This window comes from Arachis hypogaea, chromosome 13 (genome assembly GCF_003086295.3).
Source record: "Arachis hypogaea cultivar Tifrunner chromosome 13, arahy.Tifrunner.gnm2.J5K5, whole genome shotgun sequence".
NCBI classification, from domain to species: Eukaryota; Viridiplantae; Streptophyta; class Magnoliopsida; order Fabales; family Fabaceae; genus Arachis; species Arachis hypogaea.
The window spans coordinates 141,156,749-141,169,228 of record NC_092048.1 but is presented as its reverse complement, the minus strand read 5'-3'; the positions used below and the strand labels follow the sequence as shown (position 1 = coordinate 141,169,228).

Below are 12,480 nucleotides of genomic sequence, written 5' to 3'. Positions count from 1 at the left end.
CATACTGATTTTTAGGTTCAAAAAATCGAACCAAACCAGTTGAGAATAAATGTAGCCCGCAACAATTCAGGAGTCACTTATATCTTGTATCAATTTGAGACATTAATCTGTGTGCATGAGGCATATTCTTTGTTCTGATTTAAGCAGAAAGAGCACTCCAAAAGATTCATTCTGTTTCTGGTGTTACTGGTGTTCTCTTTATTTGATGCCATAGTCTTCTTGCTATCTAATCTAAAATTCTATCTCAAATAATAAAATGTAATGATTCTACTACTGAGTCACCTGATTTTTTATGTTTTAGGTTCCGAATCATTTGAATGTTTTTACATTGTCCCAGGTTTTTACAAACAGTATTTCTACATTATTTTTGTGATGTGTTGTGCAGGCACGATATGAAAATACTCTTGTTGTTGAACTGGATATTGCAGCACAAGAGGAATTCAAAAACATAGAACACGGACTTGAACGTCTATGGGAACGTAAGATAGACAACTTTACTTGTTGTTGATGTAATTTGATTATGTTCATACACTAATTCTTGAAATTCTGCGCCTATTTTGTGCTATGATGTACCTCTCAGGGTTAACATTTTCCCAGATTCAGGAAGCATCTGAAGCTGCTGGAGAGGTGGTTCCGGATTCAGAGGAGAAAGAGGACGTTGTCCCCTCCGGTGGCTCTGAAGAGGCTGATTCTGCTGCTCAAAATGTTTCGATGCTGTCGTATGACCTCAATAAAACGCCGGAAGAGAATGATTATCCTTATAGTGGAATGTCACCTGAGGAGAAAAAGGCCTGGCACCTAGCTATGTGGGCGACTAGATACTTGAACCCTTGAAGATTTTGCAGTAGTTTAATTGAAGAATTAGGATGTTGATTTATAGGATGTCCAAGACTTGTTTTTTGAAGTTGTCGTGAGTTTATAATTCAGTAGATTGTTATTAGGGATCGTTACTATGCGGCATTGAAGGTCCTTGGTCTACTGCTTTACGTATTTCTGCACTTTATTGAAAGACTATCGCAAGATTCTGATTGATAAAGAATTTTTGGCACAATGATGAGCGAAATGTTTTGCTATGATATTTTTCGAACAAACTAACAAATAACAATCTATCTTTTTTTTTTACTTTCTTTTGACGTCTGAAAAAAGTACCTAGAAATATGCTAGTAATTATTATTATTATTGTTATTAATAATATTATTAATATTATTATTATTATTATTATTATTGATAGTTATTATTATTTTAATAACTACTCACATTATTATTATATTCACGTCCTTCTTATTTTATTAATTATTAATATTATTTAATATTGGTATTTATTATTGTTATTATTATTATAATTATTATTACTATTATTATTATTATAATTTTTTTTTGTTCTCATATATTATTTATTTTTCAACTTAACATTCACAAATATCAACACAAATACATCTCTATCATATATTAGATATGACTTTCTATCTATTTATATTATTTTTCATAAGCTACTTTAAAAAAATAAAATTATACGAAATCAAACCTATTCTTATCACAGCTTAATATTATTACCCAGTTATTATTGTTTATTTTATCCTATTATTATTATTATTATTATTATTATTATTATTATTATTATTATTATTATTATTATTATTATTATTATTATTATTATTATTATTTTATGATTATTATTATTATGCTTACTGTTATAAAATGTTAAAATAAAAACATAGATTGCTAATCTTAAAGGAATCAATAGCTAGTGAGGGCTAAATTTAATAGTTAAATTTAAAGTTAATTGAAAAAAAAATGAAAAAAGCTGTTGATAAAGTGTAACATTTTATATTATAATTATTATTATGTTTAACCCACATACCGTATTATTATTATTACTATTATTATTATTATGTTAAAATTTAAAATATCAAAAGCAAATTTACGTTGTGCAATATTTATTGGTTTTAAAATTTTTCAAATTATATTCCTCCCAGTTAGTGTTCTGTTTTTTGGCGAAATATTTTCATGGTTCAAATTATTATTATTAGAATTAATATTATTAATTCCCTCTAACAATTAAAATTAGGGATTTTGTTTAATATCAAATATTTCAAACACCCGCCAAATTTGATTACTCCCCATATGAAATACCAATCGGCCGTGACCCACCCCTTATTCTTAATCCTAATACACCCCAGCTCTACTTCACACTTAGCCCTGAATACAGTGAACGAAGCCCCACCCCAAAGAGGAGCTCTCAACTCTCGCGCTCTGACACCTCATTGTCTTTGATTCCTTAGTTAGGTCGTCCTCTCCGCTGTTAGCTCGTCCATTCGGCCCAGCTGTTACATCGTTCCCTCACTACTGCGGTAATCACCAGTTATCTATTCTTTAATGATGGTCTAATATTTCTTTGAATGGTGTTCTTAGTGCATACGAAGGTTGTGCATGTTTAGATAATGGTACGATTCTGGCTTTCCTAATTACTGAGGTCTCATTTTTTGAGGAAATCCCATTTCATTATTTGAATCTAGGTAAGTGATTATATCCCAATAGGTGGTATTTACTTAGATGGTTAGAGATCAATTTGAGTGTATTGCTAGTTTAGATTTGAAAAAAAAGTTCATCTATGATTTGTGAAGTGTGAAACTATACGTTCGTGCTGTGGTTTGGTTTTCTGAGAATCAATCAATAATCATCTCACTAATTAATGTGGTATAAAAACTAGTAAATATGGTTAGTACAATTAGTGTGGTATAAAATTGGGTAATTAATTTTTTTTACTGTGCAGCTCTCAGGCTGTGGTAAAGTTCATGCGCAGGATTTAGGTAGTAATTGGATTGGTGTGAATGAATGTTATGTATAATTTGAATATCCAACTTTTAATCCAAATCACTGCTACTTGTAGTATATAAAGACCTTAAACATATATGTATATCCAGCTCACTCTTTATAAGTTATTGTATTAGTTTTGATGTTGTCTCCTAAGATTGGACACTAATCAAAATTAGTTCAACAACATTAATTTTAATATTATTAATGTGAGTATATATCTTGTTGGCTGGGACCATGATCCATATACACAACATTGTGTAAGAAAATTTTGAATACCTGGTCAGAATACACATATTACTTTTATTTGGTGCACCGCTGAAACCAAACATTATCTAATCACTTTGCTTCATTATTGAATAGATTTCACTTTGAGATGGTTAATCGAGCTTCAGATGTCATCGTCACTTTGTTCATTACTGTCATGAACCAAGTGTTCCACTTGATTACTTAGTAATGTTCTAAGTTATAATTTACTAACACCTTATGAGGCTTACCTTGAAGGTTACTATTCAATTAGTATGTAATTTTTTAATAGGAGCCTATTTGCTATGATTTCTTGCATGTGTGTTTACAAGGGGCATTCTTCCAAGCCCACTTGGTTATCCTGTTAACTAATTCATGTGTTATGGTCCATGACTATATTTATTAACTTTTGGGTGTTTGTTGGCGTCAGGAGTTTACGAATGGCTCGAAAAGGTCGATTCACGAAAAAATCGCAATTGGGACCAAGATCTCACCAACCTCAAACGGGAGCGAATGTGACTTTGGACTCCCACCACGATGGCTCTCAAATTCTTCCGACCAATGGCGAAAGTGTCCCCGCAAGTGGTGATAGTGTCCCAGCTACTTCACGTCCTTTCCGTCCCCCGCGAAGTGAACCAAGGTCTGTTCCACAGACGAGCACAAATAGTACCCAAAACTCGCTGACAGGCCAACTATACTTGGACGCTAATGCTAATGAGGAATCTCTTGTTGAAGAAGAAGTTGACGAGCTCCATGATGCTCCTGTGGTTCAGAGTCGCAGAGGACGCAAGACTACAGAGTTTTGGACTGTTAAGATCATAGGTCATTTTTCCTGCTTATTTTTCTTCCATCAACATCATTTACGCTCCACCTATTATTAATTTACACAATACTTTAATTCGTTCATCCTAAATGCTTTCAGTTGCAAAACACATTTGATCTTCTCCATTTGTTTGCAAAGTGGTTTTTTAATTTATTGTATCATAATCTTTAATTAAATAAAATGTATTCTGTGACCTGTCAAAATAATTATAAAAGATTTTGATTTATTATATTTATTTTATTTTTGCCTACATTTCATATAAAGTAGTAAATTTGTTCTTGTTATTAGTTTTTTAAGTTAAAAGTCGGTAATTTTTTTTAAAACTTTTTTTCAGGTGTTGCAAATCTACACCATTTTATGCATGTTATATGCTAAATTGATCCATCGTAATTCTTTTGTTAGGTGTATACTAAGGCAGTATTTTAATATTATTATGTTATATATAAATTTTATCGCATGCTGTGCACAACGCAAATGTTATATTTGGCTTATAGATTCTGAGGGCAATTTCAAGCCGGCAAAACTAAGCGTGAGAGATGCTATGGCACGACCTAACGGTAGGAAGATCATGCTCAGGTTCAACAACGCAAAACAAGCAATTGGAGACGAAGCTGGACTGTTGAGTGGCGTGCTTGGTCTGCTGGGATCTGATTATGGAAAATTTCCCATCTGTAGGAAAAGTTGGCATCAGATTACCACTAAAGACAAAGTTTATAACGAATGTGTCAAGGTAAAAGTTTATATCCCGAGTAAATTAAATTTGCTTATTTTTACAATTATTGACAACTCGTATTATCTGTGTAGCAAATTTTCCACTTCGACGAGGACAGCGAAGGAATTATTAAGAAAAATATTTTGAAAAGTATGGGGAAGGCTTGGAAGGAAACAAGGCTGAGGTTGTATGACCGTTTTTATGAGCCAACATTCACTACTGATCAAAATCTTGAGAATCGACCACCGGGAATTGATCGAGAGCATTGGAGATGGTTCCTTGACTATCGCGCCGAACCTGAGACGAAGGTAATATACTGTATCGTTGTTACACAGGAATACCAATTATGCTGCATTGAGAGGTTTTCTATTAGATTCTAATCGCCCTTTGTCTCTGATGGACCAATAGGAGAAGTGCAGAAAAAACGCGGAGAATCGATCAAAACAACAATATACCCACACTGGCGGTTCGAAAAGCTTCGCACGGCGGATGGAAGAGGAGGTATATTGCTATTTGATTTAGTTATGCTAGTATCTCTGTGACTAAATTTTCATTGATTTTGTGGAAAACATTAACGCAAAAACTTTGTTGTTACAGTCGGAAGAACAAGGAAGGATAGTCGGTAGAGGAGAGTTATGGATTAAGGTGCACAAAAAGAAGGATGGCTCATATATGAATGATGAAGCAAGAGCAATTGGTGTAAGTAGTACTTGTTAATTGATAGAGGTTAACACAAGTCAGTTTAGGAGAATTACCGTTTTTTTTTGGATTTTGGTTGATAGTGCATATCTTTCCATGTTACTTTGATATTGCATGCTCCAAGCTTAAAAAATGCTGCACCATGCGTTGCGTATATGGAGTTTATGTGTAATATTAACTTTTATGCTTCTATATTTGTGTGTTTCGTATCGTGATGTAAGTGATACAGTTAATTGAGGAGATTACTAATTTGTGTATGTAGGAAAGAATTGAGGAAATTGAGCAACAGGATGAGTCTGCCAGAATGTTGTCTCAAAATGACTCCATTGCTCAGATTTTCGGAAAAGAAAAACCGGGTAGAGTACGTGGTATGGGTTTTGGACCGACTCCTAGTCAACTATTCGGTCCGAATTCACATGCGCCTGTCAACGGAGTCCAACTAGAGGAGACCCAGAGGAGGCTGCTTGAACTGCAGGCAGAGCTGGAAGGTGAGAAGTTGAAGAGGAAGGCGATGGAGGACGAGGCAGCAGCAGGGAAGAAAAAGATGAAAGTAATGGAGGACGAGGCAGCAGCAGAGAAGAAAAAGATGAATGCGATGGAGAGTGCTCTGGTTTATCTGTTTCAAAGGCAGGGTGTGGAGCTACCACCAGACATCGCTGCAGGGATGAGTTTCATGGAATGATAGAGTTAAAATAGAATATTAGGATTGGAGTGATTTTACATTAAAGTAAACATTTTATTGAATTAGAGGGAGCAACTCTACGAAAGCGATTTATTTACTTCGTATTTTGATGGATATATTAATTTGTTTTGCTTATATTTCAATTTTGTTTTTGCTACAAGTTTAGATTCTATTTTTGTTGAAAATTTTCACTCTTATAATAATGGAAAATAAAAAAATAGTTAAAAAGAATAATTCAATAATATTTTAAATAAAATATGGGTGTTTTATTTAAAAAACGAAAATTTCTTTTTTTTATTTTTATTAAATTAGCGGCGGTTTAAAACCGCCGCTGTTTGGGTTCAAATATAACAAAAACCGTTACATATGGCGGCGGTTGCAAACCGCCGGTAACTTTTAACATAAACTGATGTCCCATTTGGCGGCGGTTTAAAACCGCCTCTAAACTTGTCGAAACTTGGACTCATCATGCCAACTTGTGGCGGTTTGAAAACCGCCTGTAAATATGAAGGAAACCGTGAAATACTCATTTGGCGGTGGTTTTTAATTTTGTGCCGCAAAATTTTGATTTAGCGGCGGCTATACCAGCGGTTTATGAAAAGCGCCGCCAAACCCAATCCCGACGCCCATATCCATGGCGTTTCTATCAACCGCCGGCATTTGATTTTGCGGCGGTTTAAAACCGCCGCTAAGCAAGAAAAAAACCGCCGCCAATTGGCGGCTACCTTGTAGTGACTTCATTTATTATTCCATGACATGCAAGATGACCAATAATTTTAATTCATTATTCAAGCAATAATATTGGGCGTCACAATATTGATACCATCATAATTATAATCGAAAATATTTAGTAACTAAAACAAATTAATTAAAAAAATTAAAATTTATTTTATTTAATATTTATTAATTATTAATATTAAATAAGATAAATTTTAACTATTATTTTTTATTTGGTTTTCTTAACATTAGCATATTATAATCGTATTTTACTTCACGAATCCCCTTGTTAAATAGCCTCCTCTATTGCTCCTTTTTAGATTGAGCCTCGACTTTTTCTTTTTTGTAATTTTATATACCTTTTAATTCTATCTAACAAATACTTGTATTTTTGGTAAAAAATTATTATTACAGGTGATTTTGACCAGAAAAAAATGGTTTGGGTTTTGAATTTTTTTTATCATTGGTTCAATAAGAAATAATATTGACCCCACACTAAATCATGACGAGTAAATTTTTATAATAATTTTTGAGATTTATGAGATTATTTAATTTAATTTTTGAAGTTCTAATTTCACTATAATGGTATTTCATATTGAATTTTGGGCATTATAATGATTCTTGAACTCATTTCTGGTGATAATTCAGCGATTCAGCACTAAAATGGCAATCATGTGCCATGCTGGATCTATTTTGGTCCCTCCTTAACCCCACACCTTACTCCTACGCTACCCTCCTCTCCTTCTCCTCTCTCTTCATCGCATTTTGCTCTTCTTGTCATCCCTCTCCCCTCTTCTCTCATCCTCAACTCTCTTCATCCTTCTCTCCCTCTCCTTCGCCCTACCTTACCCTATCTTTCGCTACCTCTCCTACACCCTCTTATCTCTCGTCTCACGGTCCACCCTGCACAGCTGCATAGGTTCGTCACCACTTTTTACCGATCCCATTCTGCTCGAATCGGAACAGTTCCGGCCGAATGAATACGATATATCTGAGACAGTGTTCTCATTTGGCACCACTTTTACATCAAATGAAGACAAAAAAAATCTGTTGTGCATAACAAAATTTAAATTGCAACTAGCAAAATTCAAATTTTTCTCTACAATTTTACAATGAGCTTGTTATGTTTGAGTACTTACGCTTTGGCTAATAGACTGTGATGCATAATTAAAGGAGGAAAGCTTTGATATACAAAACTCGATATCCAAGCAACTACATTTGGCATGGTGATTCATCATGGGACCAAATTTGGATTGAATTGGAATGACAATGTCGTTTTTGGCGCTGTTGTTTTGGAAGGAGTTGGAGTAATTGAAATCGAGGAAGGAATCAATTTCTGAGAAGAATATCTCCCTTGATTTCATGTCTAAGGCGTCCATGAACTTTAATTTGAGCCGTAGTTTGGGTTGGAGATGAGTCAGGCGGCGCCATTGTTGAAAAATCTGTCGGTGGGAAGGCCATTGTTGGCGGCGTTAGTTGGGATAATAAAGCTAAAAGAGGTGGCAGAGGCCTTGACAATGGAGAGGCGGGCGAGGGGAAGGAGAGGAGGATGGTGGAGGAGAAGAGTGCGGTGGAGAGGGAGGGAAAGACGAAAAGGAGGAGTGTGAGATCAAAGTGGGTCCAACCAAAGACATGATAGTCACATTAGTACTGAATTGACGAGTCATTACCGGAAATGAGATTGGGGACCACCATATGGTGAAGTTTAATCTAAAAGATCACTATAGTAAAATTGAAATTTTAAAAATTAAATTAAATAATTTTGTAAATTTCAAGAACTATTACATAGATTTACTCGAATCATGACTAATATACAGTGGTACACCAATACGAGTAAACTTGCGAAAGAAAAAGTAAACGAAACTAATCCATCGTCATGCATTTGGATCTTTTAAATTTTGAATTTTCACTTTAAAAAATAAGGTATAATTTTTCGTTTCTAAATAATTTTTTTTCATATTTTCTTTTGCTCTCGCGTATAAAATAAATAATAAAAAATCACATTTTATTTTCTAAAATAAAATTTAAAATTTAAAAAATTTAAATTCTTCTATCACACACCAAATGGATCAAGAAGTTTGTACTGGGAACACTTTTGATGGTAAAACGCATCGGGAGCTGCGACTTAAGATCAATATATGGATGTTGCATGCGTGGTGGGTAAACCGTCACGTACCATTGTAAACCAGTAATAATTTGGTTTTGGGACACGTGATCCTTTGCTTTTCCATGTGATCTAATTAAACTTCTTTATTTACTTCTAGCGCTAAGGGCTTAGTGAACTAGAATATATCCCATATCCTCCATGGCCTTTGGAGATACTGCATATCCGCTAAACTATCTTTAAGTACATTTCAAGTTCAAGAAGGCCGTGTGTAGATGTGTGTTCATAATATTGCCTTTTGCCCTTTTGTCGTTTTCAAACCACTCACAATAGTAGAATAAATTAAGAATCCAGACCTCATTATTTATGCTTTTAAATTGAATAGTATGCATATATGCGTACATTGCTTATACCAATTAAATAAATTATCCTTAAAGTGATTCCGTAAAACTCAAATGAATTAAAATCTTAGTATATTAGACAGAAGAATAAGCACGATAGCAACTACTAAAGAAACCTTGGCGTATTTTGAAAATAACCAATAAAGAAATGGGTACATATTAATTAGATGGTTTAGTGTTTAAATTTACCTGATAAGTGGCGGTGTTAAATATTTGCCATGTATGTTTGCTTAGTCTCATGCTACCAAAAGAAACATTCTTGGTCTGATATCATCAGAAACATTGAGAGTTTCGGTCGACAATTATATCTATGTGCGCAAATTTTATATATCATAACTATACTATTCGTTTTACTTCCTTTATATATTATTGTTTCCTCCATTTTCTCCTTTCAAAAAATCTGTGAGATATATTATTAAAGAAAAAGTTTAAGAACCAATTACAATATAAATTAACTACACCAACTCTTTTTTATTTCTGATTTTAAAATTTAAAAAAATTAGGATAGTAAATTTTTTTTTTGTAACAGGCCTATTTTTCAATTATTTAATTAGAGTTGACTTCATCTCTAGTTAATTTTTTTAAAATAGGTAAAAAGTTATATTTGAAAAGTTACATCTCTTTATAAAGTTGTAATTATTCAAAAGTTATAACTTGTTAAAAACTTGTAACTCATTGAATAATTATATCTTGTGAAATAAATTTTCTTATTTATGAGTACATAGTTGCATGTTGTATGTATTTAATGCCTATAAATTATATTCTTTATTTTATTATTTTAGTACAATATATCAAAATACTTTTTTTTAATAAGTAAAAGAAAGAATAGAGAATATTATTCTGTAAATTATCATTTAGGGTAAGATTTAACTGTATAAGTAAAAAAATAAGTAAGTAATTTTTATTATATTTTGCAGAAAATTCACTAATAATCTATTTTACATACTATAATAAATTAGTGAGGACGAATTAAATAAAAAAAAATATGTGTAACACCCCCTTTAAAGAGTTACACTATTCTATTCTCTAATCTTTTTTATTTTTAGTGCAGTTTGTGTTTTATTATTCTCATATCTCAACTTTCAAGCATTTTAAGTATTAGAGAGCTCACAAAATCGATGTCCTCTGTAGTTTCCAACTTCCCTTCATAATTCCTAAAGCACATTGGACGCGTAATATTGCTAACATTTTTTCCCCATTTAAAACACATTGTCAAGGGACCAAAGTCACCAAACTTAATGTTTTAAGTTCAAGGAGGAAGTTGGATTATTAGCCCAATCTCATTTAGGTTTGACCCATCCTGCCTGTCTAAAAAGGACAGTCATAGACTCATAGCATGATTAATTAATTAATAAAGACTCCGTCCAAATAAACCAACTTGGGTTGGTCGAGTGGTCAGCTCACTCATCCGCTTAAGCAAGTGTCGGGAGTTCGAACCCCGCCTTGTGCATGTAGCAACTCATTGGCCAACGACAGACTCTTAAATGAAGCTCAGATCCGCCACGGATTAGTCCTTAACCTGTCGGGTTGGGGGATACCGTTTGGATAAACAAAAAAAAAGACTTTTATAATTAATTTAATTAATTTTTAATAATTTTAAATTTTAAATTTTAAAAAATAAGAATTTGATTATGAAAAAATTACATAATCTTCTATTTTACACGTGCGAAAAACGTGCTGCAGTTTCTTCTTCTAGAGTAGTCTCTTCCACTCTTTCCGTACTGACGTCGCAAAAATCACCATCGTCCACTGTCCAGAACGCAACCCGACGCCGTTTAGCTGTCCGAGAACGTCCGACAAAGACGTCCCTTTGTGTATATTGCGTCCGTCTTGTAGCCCACTAACGCGACAGTCGTACAAACCCTGGCAGCCGCTGGGTTTTACCGTCCCAGTGTCTTTCATTTGGGACATACAGCAAGTGGGGATGGTGCCACGTGTACAGTGATTTAGAGTTCGATAGGTTGCCTCCGGTAGATGTGATGCATGGATTGAAGATATTAAAAAGGCGAGTGCTTTGTTTCATAGTGTTGCGGAGGTTTCTGACCAACTTGGCTTTTTTGGATTTCGCTCCCCTTACATCTTCAAGGTGTATACATTAACGGATGAATTTAGATGTTGGATGTTCAATTCATTAGGTATGTAGATGGTTATTTTAATTCTTAATTTGATGGTTATTTTGTTTGATTCAGTTTAAATTTATACAATTAAAAATGTTGGATGGTCATTTCACTAAGTAATCAGATGATTATTTTATTAACTACGTGGATGGTTGTTTGATGGCCGGTGAGGGAACTTCTAACGCTGGAGAGGTGAGATAATTGATGAGGGTAGGGTAGCAGACGGTTCGGAAGGGGGAAAGAGGGTGTTGATAAATTCTTTTGGTAAATTAGGGTTGGGATAGTTAATTTTTGAAATATCTATTTGGGTTTCTTTTTTTTTCTTGTATTTAGCCAAATTCAAAATTTATTATACACATTGTTAAAATTTCTCATTGTATCCTTAACGGAATTCATTAAAAAATCACAAATAAACAGAGTAATCGATTGGTTTTATCATCGAATTTGTGTAAATTATTTCTTAATCTATCGAACTGAAGATATGTAAAAAATAGAAAATGATATTATTTAAAAAAGAGTAAACTACTATTTCTATCAACGAAAGTTGAAAATGCTGACATATCTACCCATAAAAAAAGGAAATTACCATTTGTACCCATAAACCATGAGTTCTATATAACAAAATTATCTAAACACCAAAAAATCACATTAAAACCCCAAATTACCCTTATCATCATCTGCAACATCTTTTCCCCACCACCACTACCACTAACCCTAACCCCAACATCTCTCTCTCTTCTTCCATTTTCTGAGCTCGTCGCCGCCGCCAGAGTTCATCAACTCTGCCAACTCCTTTCTCTCTCTCTCTTCATCTCTCTTTCCTTCTATATTTTGCTTCTCTCTCTTCTACTTCTTTTAATGGTTGCGTGATGCAGGTTCAGTGGTCTCTGAGTTTGTAAATTGGAGAAGAACGGGTGGAACCGCAGACTGGATAGGGACTGGAGCTCTGTGTCAGCGAGAGATGGAGGGCTAGCTGGAACGGGTTGGAGGCAGCGGTAGTAATCAGGCAGCGGCAGTGGCTCTAGGGTTGTAAAAGGCGGCGAAAACAGAAGGTGATGGTGGTCCTGGGCTCGCGGAGGTGAGACAAGGGGAAGAAGAAGAAGAAAGAGAGAGGGAAAGGGTGGAGGAGGAAAGAAAGGAGGAAAGGACGCGGCGGCGGCGAGTG

General features: G+C 34.2%; 1 pseudogene; it reads right to left on the bottom strand.

Moving 5' to 3' along the window:
- Window positions 1-7,562: 7,562 nt before the first annotated feature.
- On the bottom strand, window positions 7,563-8,230 carry LOC112783706 (uncharacterized; annotated as a pseudogene).
- Between the last annotated feature and the right edge of the window lie 4,250 nt (window positions 8,231-12,480).